Raw genomic sequence first — 14,246 nt, 5'->3', positions numbered from 1 at the left:
AAGTTATCTGGCTAATAAAAAGATACAATGTTATTGAACACATGAAATAAAACCTCATTTTATATGTAGCAATGAGAAAACAGGATTTTCTACTAAATGCACCAATCTCGTATTATGGAAGCCCTTCACCACAAATTGCTTTGGTATTGCACTACTTCAGATAAATAAAAATAATCCTATTATTGTTTGTTTAAAAGTGGATGCTATTACCCATACTGTGGTTTCAAACATATTTTCCGTCTCATCAGTGGAGAAATAGGCACCATAAAGACCCAAACAAAATGCCGATGAGATATATCCAGAATATGTGAGATGCAAGATGATATGGCAGTTGAAAAACTGAGGTAAATTTAGGGCAAAGTCTGCCTATACAGTAATTTTTTACAGTGGCAAAATCAGTTAAGTTCAAATGAGGTGGATCTTTTTTGCCCACTTATTGATGAGGCACTGAATGCTGACACATGACGAAGTGGTGGTTTTAAAAAATCGAGATAGTTTTTTCCCCCCTTTTTTATTTGGGGATGAGATACCTAAATCAGATGGCCTTTTAGTTCTGATTTACTAATTTAAAATATAACATCTTTTGATGTTAGCGGGTTTGTTTAAAGATTTTTGTCTTGTAAATTAATTTGCATTGATCCCTGGGATGAAAGTCTAATTAAACCTAAACTTTTTTTTATTCCATTCATGATTGGATTTCTAGATCAAATGCATGACTTGGAGTGAGCATTTTTGGTGAATTTTTAAATTTGTACAAATTGAAAAACATAAACATTTTTAAATATTAATTTTTTTTCTTACTTTGACTTTCTAGCCAAACATTCATCATCATCATCAGCCATTTTCAATCCACTGCAGGATGAAGGCCTCTCCAGCAACTTTCCAGTTCCTTCTGTTTTGTGCAATGGCCATCCATTTACTACCCACAAACTCATGAATTTCATCTATCCATCTCTGCCGTTGTCTTCCAGGTTTTCTTCTAGCTCCTCTTGGCTACCATTCTGTTATTTTCTTAGTCCATCTGTCATCATGTCTTCGAACTATGTGTCCTGCCCAAGACAATTTTATTCATTATTTTTGATAAGAATGTCCTTTACTTCAGTTTGCTGCCTAATCCATGTGTTTCTCTTCTTATCTAATGGTCTGATTCCCAATATAATTTGTTCCATTCTTCACTGTGTAGTTCTCAGCTTCTCTTCCATTCTTTTTGTGAGTGCCCAAGTTTCACTTCCATAAGTCATGGTGGGGAGTATACATTGGTTCATTATTTTACGTTTCAGACAAACTGGGATATTGCTTTTCAGTACGTGACTATATTTCCTGAATGCTGTCCATCCAAAATTTATCCTTCTCTTGACTTCCAGCCATTTATCATTATTACAGCTAATAACTTGTCCCAGATAAGTATATGACTCTGCCTTTTCAATTACTGCTCCTTCAATCATTATGTCCCTTTCTGTGGCATACTTGTTCATCATTACTTTTGTTTTAGCCATATTCATCTTCAGTCCAAAATCCTTACTGATTAAGATTAAGATTTTGCTCTAATTCTTTGGGATCGTTGCTTATGACCACAATGTCATCTGCAAATCGTAAATGGTTTAGGTACTCTCCATTCACATTGACTCCTTTCTGCAACCAGTCTAATCTTCTGAAAACTTCCTCAAAGGCAGCAGTAAACAGCTTCAGAGATATTGCGTCTCCTTGTCTAACTACTTTCTCGATTTTAAATTTCCTGCTGTCTTTGTCTAGTCTAATAAATGGGATAGCACATTCTCATATATTTTCTTCAAAATCATAATATATGAGGTATCTATGCCTTGTCTTTCCAGTGCCCAAAACATTGCCTTGTGCTGTATGGAGACAAATGCTTTTTCATAATCCACAAATTCCAGGCATAATGGTGTTTTATATTCATTTGCTTTCTCCATTAGCTGTGATATTAGGTGAAGGTTATCCATAGTTGAGAATCCTGTCCTAAAGCCAGCTTGTTCTTTCGGTTGATTCTCGTCAAGTATTCTTTCTAATCTGTTAGTAATGACCCTTGTGAACAACTTGTAGATGTGGGATAACAAGCTAATTGGTCTATAATTTCCAATGTCTGATTTATCTCCTTTCTTAGGCAGCAAAACAATGATTGCATTATTCCACTCCTTAGGCATCACACCTTTTCTAATGCACTTTGTGAAGAGCCTTGTCAGTTTTTGTGTTATGTCTCTTCCTCCCAATTTTAACAACTCTATAGTAACTTCATCTTCCCCTGGGGCTTTCTGATTCTTCATTTTCTTCAATGCATGTTCTACCTCTTCAGGAAGAATATCAGGTATGTCGTATGTGTTGATAATTTGCAATCCATCTTCCCCACTGCTGGCATCATTCCCTCGCTCCTTGTAGAATTCTCTATTTGAATTATGCCTTCTCTGCTGTTTATAAGTACATCATCGCTATTCTTTAGTTTCAGTATCATTTGTCTTTCTGTATTACTGCTCATGGATGCTGATTTAAGTCCTTTGTTTTCCCTTAATGCTTGTTCTACTTTTCTTGTGTTAAATCTTCTTATGTCCTCTCTGAGTGTCTTTCTAATGTCTTTGCATAACTCAGTATACTCAATTTTCTCCTTGTCAGTGTTTATCTTGCTCTTCATTTGTTGCCTTCGGTTCATCATAACTAGTGTTTCTTGACTAATTTTTTCTTCTTTGGATTTCTTTTTCCCTATAGGTTTCTTGGGCTTTATCACTGTCAGAAAGTTGTAATATTCCTCGTCGATATCTTGGTCTTGAGCAGTCTGCAGAAGCTCAGACTTGTACTTAAGTTCCAGTATATACTGCTTTTTTCTCCTCTTCTGTTATCTCAAAGACATTTGTATTATTTACTCGAGTCAGTTTTTTCCTTTCCTACATCTATATCAAGTGTACATCTTACCATTCTGATCACTTCCAACATTTACCTTATTCAGGATGGTAACATCATTCACGATATATCTTGTGTTAGTGAGGATTAACTTGATTTTATTAGTTGTTAATCCATTTGGACTCTTCCATGTCCACTTTCTGTTCACCCTTTTCTTGAAAAAAGTGTTCATTACTGACAATCCTTGAGATTCTGCAAATTCCACAAGTCTTTCACCTCTTTCATTTCTTTCACCAATTCCAAAATTTCCTATAGTTATCCCTTTCTGCGCTGTTTTGTCTTTTTCCAACCTTAGCATTGAAGTCCCCCTTAATAATAGTATAGTGGGTTTTCTGCTCATCTAGAAGACTCTCAAGTTCGGTGTACATTTCTTCAACCTCTTCATCATCATGGCTAGATGTTGGTGCATAAATCAATATAACCTTTAGCTTGTACCACTTAGAAATCTTGAGTATTAGTCTTGACACCCTTGGTGATATACTTTTGAATTCCAAAATGTTGTTTTTTAAATCTTTATGGACCAGAAACCCAACTTCACCTTCACTCCTTTCACTGTTTCCATTGGTGTACAGCAGAGATTAGAGCATGATTATTGCAAAAAATCAATATCAAAATTTTGTTTAAATAAAATAAAGAAATAAAGAGGGGGGAAAGAAAAGGGAAAAATTGTAAAAATATTAAAAATTTTTGAAAAACTATAAACTTGCTATTATTTATTTTTTGTTTGCAGTAATATCGTCCATATTTATGAAGACTAAATGCACAAGGCATAATATGTTATGGGTTGAAATTAATTATATAATATTGGTGTAAATACACCATAGTTTACCCATAAATTTAACTACATAAGTAGTGTAACGGCATCATTTGATCTTATCTCATATTGTGGCTACCTTCACAATGAGAAACCAGACACTACTTCGTATAAACAACGCTTCTCTAATAGAGGAGACTACTGTTATTTATTCTCAGTGGGCACCACCACCCAGACGACGCAGTGCTGCATTTGGAGCTTGTTGGCTCAATCATCGGTGGGTGGGTAGGTACCCAGGTAATACAAACATGCCATCACGGTGCGAAGTTAATTCCACAATATGAGAGATGCCCAATGGTGTAGGTAATAATAATATTTTGATGACTAAATGTGCAAATCATAATATGTTATGTTTTTTTTTTGTTTGTTTTGTTAATTGGTTTTTAGGAGCATTAGCAACTAAGGCCATATTGCTCCGGGATATGCTGTTGTCATTCCCTGACCTTTCTGCATCCTCCGTATTTGGTGGTGACGGGCTCGAACCCTGGTCTAATCAAGAAGCGTGTGCTACGCACTGCTGCTCCTTCCCACCTGGCTACGGAGGCGCCCTATGTTATGGGTTGAAATTAACTATATAATATTGGTGTAAATACACCATAGTTTACCTATAAGTTAAATAGCCACAATATGAGATAAAGTAAAACAATGCATTTACACTACTTATGTAGTTAAACTTTTGAACTTTTTTTTGAAGAAAAAGCAAACAAACACAATGATTCTATATGATTTTTGCTTTTTGATAGGATGTGTAGCTGTGTTGAACAGCTAGCTGTACAAGGGCAATTATGTGTTACATTCCCTCTCCTTGTTTGTTTAGGTTTTAATGATGCAGCAGCAGCAGCAGCAGCAACAACTAGGGCTGTAATGCATTAGCATTAGTAGAAACATACAATTCAAGAAAGCAAACTTATGCAGCATCAGCAAAATAAAAAAAAAAAACCTCCTATTTCACCCCTCCATTCATTCCAAAAGGCTGTCCAGCTCAGCTTTAAATTTATTTAGGCTGTTAACTTCCACAACAAAAGATGGAAGTCTGTTCCACAATTCAACCACCTGCTGGCTAAAGGCAAATTTCTGCACATCTGTTCTACAACTGTCTTTCCTCAATTTGAATCTATGCCCCGCCCCCAGGTTCCTAATCTGAGCAAGAGGAAGAATCCCATCAGCATTCAGCTTGCTCAACCCATTCAAGGCATTATACACCTCAATCAGATCACCTCGCAGGTGCCTATTCTCCAGGTGCTGCAATTTGCAGAACTTAAGCCTTTCTTGGTAAGAGAACCCCTTTGTTCCCCTCACCAATCTTGTTGCCCTTTTTTGTACTCGTTCTAGCAACTCTACATCCTTCCTGAAATGAGACCTCCAGACCTGTACACAGGACTCTAGGTGTGGCCTGATCATTGCCTTGTACAATGGGATAATCACCACCCTGTCCCTGCTTGCAAAATTCCTATATATCATTGACAAGACTCCATGACCTGCCCTGGCAGTCTATCTGCACTATTCAGCAAACTTCATATTTGACTGCACAATTACCCCCCCCCCTCCTCTTTTTCACTTTCCACTTCCATGTGGCCGGGTGGGTAAAGTGCCTGCCTGGCAACCCAAAGGTCGTGGGTTCGAATCCCGCCTTGGACTTGGATCAAAGTACTGCAAAAACCTTGGGAAGTGCATTATGGCCACAGAAGCTAATGTGCCAACAACTACCAAAAAAAAAAAAAAAACTTCCATGAGTGTAGTACTACACAATTGGTATATTTCTCTTGGGTTATTGCTACCCAATATGCAGTACTTTACATTTGTCAAACTTCAGTTGCCACTCCTCAGCCCATTTGCCTAACTTGTCTAGATCCAGTTGGAGTAACATATTGTCTTTACTGTCGTTAACAACCCTGCCAACCTTTGTATCATCTGTAAACTTGGACATTAATCCTGATATACCTTTATCAATATCATTGATGAATACACAAAACAACAATGGGCCCAGCACCAAACCCTTGGGAACTCCATTAATAACATTTGTCCATGAAGATCAGTGTCCATTGACTACCACTCTCTGTCATCTCTCACTCAACCATCCCTTTATCCTCCAATGTAGCAACTTACCAGTTATGCCATACCTCTCCAATTTGTACAGCAGTCTTCCATGTGCAACAGTATCAAAAGCTTTCCTGAAATCCAAGTATGTGATATCAAAATTATTTTTGACATTCAGTTCCTTTGTGACCACATCATAGTATCCAATCAAATTGGTCAGACAAGACCTCCCCTTAACAGACCCATGCTGTGTCTTACTATTACTGTATTCTTGTCTTGATGATCCTGCAATGCTTCTTTAACCAGTGATTCTATTATTTTCTCTGGAACACAAGTTAAACTAACAGGTCTATGGTTACTTGTGTCATCTTTTGAACTCCCCTTTGTGAATTGTTGAAACATTTGCACATCTCCAGTCCATGGGGACCTCCCCTGAGTCCAAGGAAGCTCTCATAATTATGGCTAAGGGTTTGCTTACTTCCTTTGCTGCCTCCATAATATAACTGGATAGATCCTGCCCACCTTGGGTGCCTTCCTTATGTTTAACTTCAACAATTTTTCCTCCACTTTGCTCTCAGTTATTGCAAAATCACTTAGCTCCCTGTTAGAGTTTGATAAACTTTGGCATTCCCCTCATTGAATAACTCCTCATGTGTGAATGTAGATGCAAAATACTCTTTCAGGTAATCAGCTACTTGAGCATGATCATCAGTAGTCAACCTATCTATGTTAAGTGGTCCAATCGATTCCTCTGCAAATAAATGACAAAATAAATATCTTTTAAAAAAATATTCTATGGTGTAAAGCAACAATTTCATGAAATGGAAGTTTAAGGAAGAAAACAAATGTGCAATAATAAATTCCCGCCTTTGTCTTTGTCATACGATCGTTATATATCGAACCTAGATAGAGTTAGTATAGTATAGGTTTAATATTTTCAGTGATCAGTAAAATCTATTAAACTTGTTGAACTTCGTTGGCATTTAAATTGTACTTTTAACTAAATACATATACTGACTTAGATTACAAACATAACATAATTAATTAATACATAACTGATACGGAAGTTATATAAAGGGAACTCGGAGATAATTAATACTTGACACTAAAAAATATATATCCCGTTATAACTGTGTTGGGAGATAAGTTAGAGTTACAAACTGAAATTGAAATTTTATTTAAATTAAAAGAAATCATGACTCAGACCAGAGCAGCAAAACAAAAGGCTCAAGCTAATGGAAGTGCTGTGGCTCAGAGGAGAACTGAGGGGGGCAGTTGCCTTCTGAATCACAGCCTTCTAAAATGCACAGCTTGCATGATGTTTGTGGAGCATTCAGGTACGGGACATGATATTGCCATGGGGGATATCTTTGTGTGTGTGTGCGATGCAAGGAGTGTATCAAAATCAGGCAAAAACTCAGCGTTCTTATGGGCCTATATGAGAGCTTGAAGGACAGGGTGGATGCCCTCGAAGGAACTAAATTGAGGGGCCCATCAAGCTCTCAGCTGCCCACATCAACGCCAGAGCTTGCACGTGGTCATCACGCAACACAGCGGCAACCCCCAAGGCAGAATACGCTGGTCCCAAAGGAACTAGTTGTTGTTGGTGACTCTATTGTCAGGGAAATGGGGAACATGCTTTGTAAAAAAGGATAGGTGGAACAGGACCAGGGTATGTCTGCCAGGGACAAAGGTTGATGACGTTGTAGAGCAGATATCATCTTTTAAGGGCACAAAAGGTGATATAGTTGTACACGTTGGCACTAATGATATCAAGAGTAGGAGACCGGCAGAATTGCTTAACGAGTATAGGTCACTGTTGAAAAAAGCCGTGAAATAGGGTTGAATTTGAAAGCGTCTGCAATTCTACCCAGACACGATAGGAGGGAGTATATGATGAGAGCCTTGTCGATCAATTCGGCCCTGGAAAGATTGTGCAAGGCTCAAGGGGTAGAATTTTTTTCAGCCTGGACTGTCCTTGTTAACAGGAGAGATTGTTTCTACAGGGATGGGATACACTTAAATAGAAAGGGTGCAAGAATATTTGCTGATGCTATCGAGGCAGTGTTAGGTGGGTCGGAAAACTGCTAGCTTGGGGGAAGACAAAGACGAATATATTAACAGTAGCCACTGGCAGAGGTGAAAGAGATTCTTGCACTGCTTGCTGCTGGGAGTCATTGCGGTACAAGTAAACACATGAGTTGAGTTCGGGTAGCTGAGAATAGAAATAGGTGCATGTATACTTGCGTGTACACCAATGCTAGGAGTTTAGTAAATAAATTTGATGAATTTGAGGTATTGCTCAAAACATCAAAGGCAGATATTGTTGGGATATCAGAGACGTGGTATCACACAGATATAAGGAATGCAGAACTGGAATTTGGGGAGTACAACGTCTACAGAAAGGATAGACTGGATAGGAGGGGAGGAGGGGTTATGCTATTAGTTAAGAAATACATAAAATCCAAGGAAGTGAAGCCAGTGGACATCACTGGACAGTGCAGTGTCGAGTCAGTTTGGTGTGACACAAGCATTGGGAGATCAAAATTGAGAGTAGGAGTGTGCTATAGGCGTAATGACTCTGATGAGTATAATAAGAAACTGTACAGGGAAATAGAGTGGGCCAGTAAATCAGAGAGTCTTATAATGGAAGATTTTAATTTCCCAGATATTGACTGGAATTTGGGGGCTGGTCACTCTCACACACTAGCAAGGCTTTTGTGGATTTATTGGATGATTGTTTTCTACATCAGCATGTTCGGGAGGCAACTAGAGGGAGGAATACTCTTGATTTGATTATCAGCAGTGATTCTTCATGCATTAAGAATCTGCAGATAAATGAACCACTAGGTGGTAGTGATCACAGTGTGCTGAAGTGGGATTTACTCAAAGAGGTAACTACCATTAGGGGTAAAGGGAAGGGTTATTGCTTTCGTAAAGGCGACTACGATGGACTGAGACAGTATTTAAATTCTATACAGTGGGACCAACTGATGATGTTACTAACAGCAAATGCAAAATGGGAAGCATTCAAAGAACTTATCTTGGAGGCTACCAGGCTTTACATACCAACTAAGAAATATTGTTCAAGGTTTAGGCCTAAATGGATGTCAGATGAACTGATGAGGCATATGGCAGAGAAGAAACATGCATGGGATACATAGAAATTAACACATGACACAGAAGCCTATGAGAGATACAAGTTGATCTGTAACCAAGTTACAAAGGAGGTTAGGCAGGCGAAGGCAGATTATGAGAAATCTTTGGCAAGGGATGCAAAGAAAAACGGCAAAGAGTTCTTTACTTATGTAAACTCTAGAAGGAAGGGGATGAATCAGATTGGTCCACTTGATATCGATGGGTCAACTGTTGATGATCCTGCTCAGGTAGCTAACAATCTAAATGAATATTTTGCATCAACATTCACAGATGAGGAGTTATTTAGCGAGGGGAAAGCCAGAGGTGTATTCAACTCTAGCAGTAAGCTAGAGAATCTTGTAATAACTGAGAGTAAAGTGGAGGAGAAATTGTTGAAGATAAACACAAGAAAGGCACCCGGGGTGGATGGGATCTATCCAGTTATATTAAAGGAGGCAGCAAAGGAAGCAAGCAAACCCTTAACCATAATAATGAGAGCTTCCTTGGAGTCAGGGGAGGTACCCACAGACTGGAGATGTGCAAATGTGACCCCAATTCACAAAGGAGGATCAAAGGCTGACACAATTATAGACCTGTGAGTTTAGCTTCTGTTCCAGGAAAATTAATGGAGGCACTAGTTAAAGAAGCACTGCAGGATCATTTAGACAAGACTTCAGTTATAGCTCGGACACAGCATGGTTTTGTTAAGGGGAAGTCTTGCCTGGCCAATTTGATTGGATATTATGATGTAGTCACAAAGGAACTGGATGCAGGGAATAACTTTGATATTATATACTTGGATCTTAGAAAGGCTTTTGATACTGTTGAACATGGAAGACTGCTGCACAAATTGGAGCAGTGTGACATTGGAGGCAAATTGCTGCTGTGGATAAAGGGGTGGCTGAGGGGGAGAAATCAGAGAGTAGTAATCAATGGACACTGCTCGTCGTGGACTAATGTTATTAGTGGAGTCCCTCAGGGCTCAGTATTGGGTCCATTATTGTTTTCTGTATTCATAAATGATATTGATGATGGTATATCAAGCTTAATGTCGAAGTTTGCAGACGATACAAAGGTAGGCAGGGTTGTCAAGGACACTACTGACACTATGCTGCTGCAACAGGATCTGGAAAGGTTGAGCAGATGGGCTGAGAAGTGGCAAATGAAGTTTAACATTGACAAATATAAAGTACTACACATGGGAAACAGCAACCCCAGAGCAACGTATCAACTCTGTGGTACTACACTGACAGTGGTAGAGAATGAAAGGGACCTGGGGGTGGTTGTGCAGGCAGATATGAAGTTCTCTGAGCAGTGCAGACGGGCTGCAAGAGTAGGTCATGGTGTATTGTCAATGATATATAGGAATTTTTCTAGCAGGGATAAGGAGGTGATTATTCCCTTGTATAAGGCAATGGTCAGGCCACACCTAGAGTACTGCATACAGGTCTGGAGGCCTCATTTCAAGAAGGATGTAGAGCTGCTGGAACGAGTACAGAGAAGGGCAACAAGATTAGTGAATGGAACAAAGGGGTGCTCTTACGAAGAAAGGCTTAAGTTTTGCAAATTACAGTGTCTGGAGACTAGGCACCAGCGAGGTGATCTGATAGAGGTGTATAAAGCCTTGAATGGTTTGAGCATGCTCAATGCTGATGGGATTCTTCCTCTCGCTCAGAATAATCACCTGAGAGTGCATAAATTCAAATTGAGGAAAGACAGATGTAGGATAGACGTGCAGAAATTTGCCTTTAGCCAGCGGTTGGTTGGTTGGTGGAACAGACTTCCATCCCTTGTCGTGGAAGTTGATAGCCTAAATAAGTTTAAGTCACCTGGATAGGTATTTTGAATGAACAGAGGGGTGAAGTGGAAGTGGTATTTTTTTTTTTTTTTTTTTGGCTGATGCTGCATAAGCTTGCTTTCTTGCATCAAATGCCTCTACTAATGCTAATGCTAAAAAAATGCTAAATTCATTATCAGGAAATTTTAAAAAATGATAAATTAAACAAGAATGGATATTTCGGTGGTTAACGTTGATTTTGGCTTTTTGTTATCAAAGATCAGTTATCAGTAATATTCAATAATGGTGTATAGCTGCTGCTATTATTTCCACAAATGAAAGGTAACAATGTAACTGATAGCAGCAATGGCAGATTCAAATAAATTTAATCTTATAACAAAACTGCAGACAAAGACCACCCAAATATACTATATTCTACATTGTTTATAGGAGAGGGAGACTGTGGGCAGCATAGTTTTGAAAGACAGCCAGCATGGCTTTAAATATTATTCTTTATATTTATTATTATTCTTATATTATAAGAATAAATAATAATATAAAGAATAAATATTATTCTTTATATTATACTTTAAATATTATTCACAAACTCAGTGTGCCCTCCCTGTGCCCCATTAATGCAACCTATAAATTAGAACAAACAAACAAACGTTCTTTAGAATAATGCTGTTAACTTCAGTTCGTGCATTATGTATCCTTCTTTTGAGATTGTCTGAATTGTCAATAGATGATTTGTACACTTTTGCTTTAAGAAAACCTCAAAATAATTGGGGAGATTAGGTGAATGTGGTGTTCGAGAAAAATCACCCCCATATTCCATGCACTGATCTTTAAATATGCATTGTATTCACTGTTGGAGTGCTACAGTTTTATGTGGTGGGACATTATCATGCTGGAGCCAAAATTGTTGTTGGGCTTTGAAATTTATGGAACTTTTTCACCAATCAGATATGTTAATTCAAAGTAATTCATAATATTTTCCCCAAATCAGTGTGCCATCATGAAAAATTGGGCTGAAACTTCATCTTCCCCTGCCCATATTCTGCACCACAATCTGACAGACCATCTCACCCGATGGCAAGTATTTCTGCAACAGTTTGGGCTTTGATGGATAGGAGACCAGTAGGAAGAATTGAGCCTGTTGGTGAAGCCATCTCGAGTGAAGGTGGCTTTGTCAGTCCACAAACAATTGCTGAGCAAACTGGGACTTTCTTCCACCTTGGTTAACAGAAAATTACAAAACTCTAAGTGTTTTGTGTCATTGCCTTCATGCAAATCTTCTAAAAACAAATGATAGGGATGTAGTTTGTTCTTTCGAAGGATCCTCCAAATATGTATGTTCTTGATCCTTTATGCAGAAGAAGCTTCTCAAACGGTGCTAGTTGGATGTGACAGGAAGAAGGCCAGAACCTCTTCTTCATGAACATGTTCCAAATTCTGTACACATTTTTATCCTTTTTTATGCATCACACTTCCAGTATAAAGCAGTTCACAACATACATAATTATGGTATCTAATAATAATAAGTTCATAATTGTGTATGAATGTAGCATTTTAGCTGTATTCTATATACAGTAATACTATGTCACAAATCATTTTTCGATAACATGCTTTCACATTATTTTACAGATGTGCTTTTCATTCAGTGTATATAGTTTGAAACACACTGTAATATGTAAATTTCATGTTTCCACCATGCACCAGTGCATATTCTGGATTTTGCTGCACCAGTTGAAGGGTCATTTCATGTCTATATTTGCATAACATTCTGTACTACAAGGTCATTGTCATTCCCATTGGACTGGCGAGAACATGGCAATTCATGGGACATTGAAACTAACAACCCTCACATTTAAGGTTGATACTGGATATCATTTAAATTATTACTTGATGTGCCATTCTTTCCTATAAACAACGTAGAATGTTGGAAATTATAGGATTAAAATTATTTGTATCTGCTGTTGTTATTGATCATATCAGTTAACTGATCTTTGATAACAACTGGACAAAATTGCAAAGTTAAATGCTGAAAAATACACTGCCATTTCATTTATCCTTTTTTTTTTTTTTTTTTTTTCTTGATAACAAATTTATTATTGCACATGTCTTCCTTAAATTTCTATTTCGTGAAATTGCTGCTTTCCACTGAAATTTTTTTTAAAAATAATTCTTTTGAATGTTATTTCTTTTGTCATTATTTGCAAGAGGAGATGCGACACAACTGCCCTTGTACAGCCATCACAAGTGTGATAGACCCTATTGTGTTTTAACATCCTCTGTGTATTATTTGATTAAGTTTCATCATATTCTTGATCAGAATTCCACAGAATTTCTTCAATTTCAGCTTGTCTCTGTAGAGTTTGAAACATACAGTTGTAATTTGTTGATGAGAACCTTACAATATATATATATGTTTATAATCATTTGGACACACACACACACACACACACACACACACACACACACACACACACACACACACACACTTATAAAAAGGTTAATGATAGAGATTGTAATAATATTTTACTGTATTTTTTGTATATAAAAATTTTATGTATACGAGAAGCATTCAAAAAATAAGTTACATCTGCTGCCATCTCGTTGTATAATTGCGCAACAAATATGGCACCTGCGTGGAATGGAGTTCATATCATTCGCCTTCTGGTAGGTGAGTTTCGTTGATGCAGCGGTAACAGTTGTGTAGGAGCAAGCGTTCATAATGGCATGTCAGCTAGAATGTTACTCCAAGTTCGAAGGAGCCTTTTAGCCTTCCTTCAATGCTATTCTATGGAAGGCCATGACTTCTTACGCCACATCATCACTGGCAATGAAACGAGGGTACGCACAATTTCACCCCAGAAATGAAGAGAGTGTCTATGGAATGGAGACACACAACGTTGCCTGTGCAGAAGAAATTCAAAGTTGCACCATCAGCAGGAAAGGTCATGGCCACTGTGTTTTTCGACTGTGAAGGAGTTGTTTACACAGAATTTATGGCAAAAGGCACAACAATTAATGCTGCCTCATACTGCCAAACATTACGGTCTTTGTGAACAGCCATGAAAAACAAGAGGCAAAGAGGAAAGTTAAGCAAAGGTGTTGTTCTCATTCAGGACAATACCACCCCATGCAATGCATGCACAACACGACACTTGCTCCAAAGTTTTGGATGGGAGGTATGGCAACATCCGACGTGCAGTCCCGATCTTTCACCTTGTGACTATCACATCTTCAGCAAGCTGAAAGAACATCTAGGGTAACAATGATTTGCAAATGATGAGCAGGTGGAAACAGCAGTTTGATGGTAGCTGAATGACCAAAGAGTGGATATCTATCATCAGGGAATTGAACGTTTAGTCACACGTTCTGAGAATCGTTTACACCAACTCGGTGACTATGTGGAACAGTAGTGCAAAGTATGTGCTTTCTATTGCGTAATGTTACATACCTCAATAAATGTCTCTTAGGCTACAATGGTCAAGTGTAACTTATTTTTTTAATTACCCTCGTGTGTCTGTATATATGTGTGTGTGTGTGTGTGTGTGTGTGTGT

The 14,246-nt window shown here is 38.1% G+C and overlaps 1 protein-coding gene across 2 annotated transcripts in view; it reads left to right on the top strand.

Moving 5' to 3' along the window:
• The window catches only part of LOC150085518 (uncharacterized), a 384,896-nt gene that overhangs the window by 302,132 nt on the left and 68,518 nt on the right, over window positions 1-14,246 (top strand). The window lies entirely within an intron of this gene.

The sequence above is a fragment of the Mastigoproctus giganteus genome, chromosome 5 (genome assembly GCF_048544385.1).
Source record: "Mastigoproctus giganteus isolate SK-2022 chromosome 5, ASM4854438v1, whole genome shotgun sequence".
Lineage (NCBI taxonomy): Eukaryota > Metazoa > Arthropoda > Arachnida > Uropygi > Thelyphonidae > Mastigoproctus > Mastigoproctus giganteus.
Note: the sequence above shows the minus strand (reverse complement) of the source record. Positions and strands in the feature narration are given on the sequence as shown.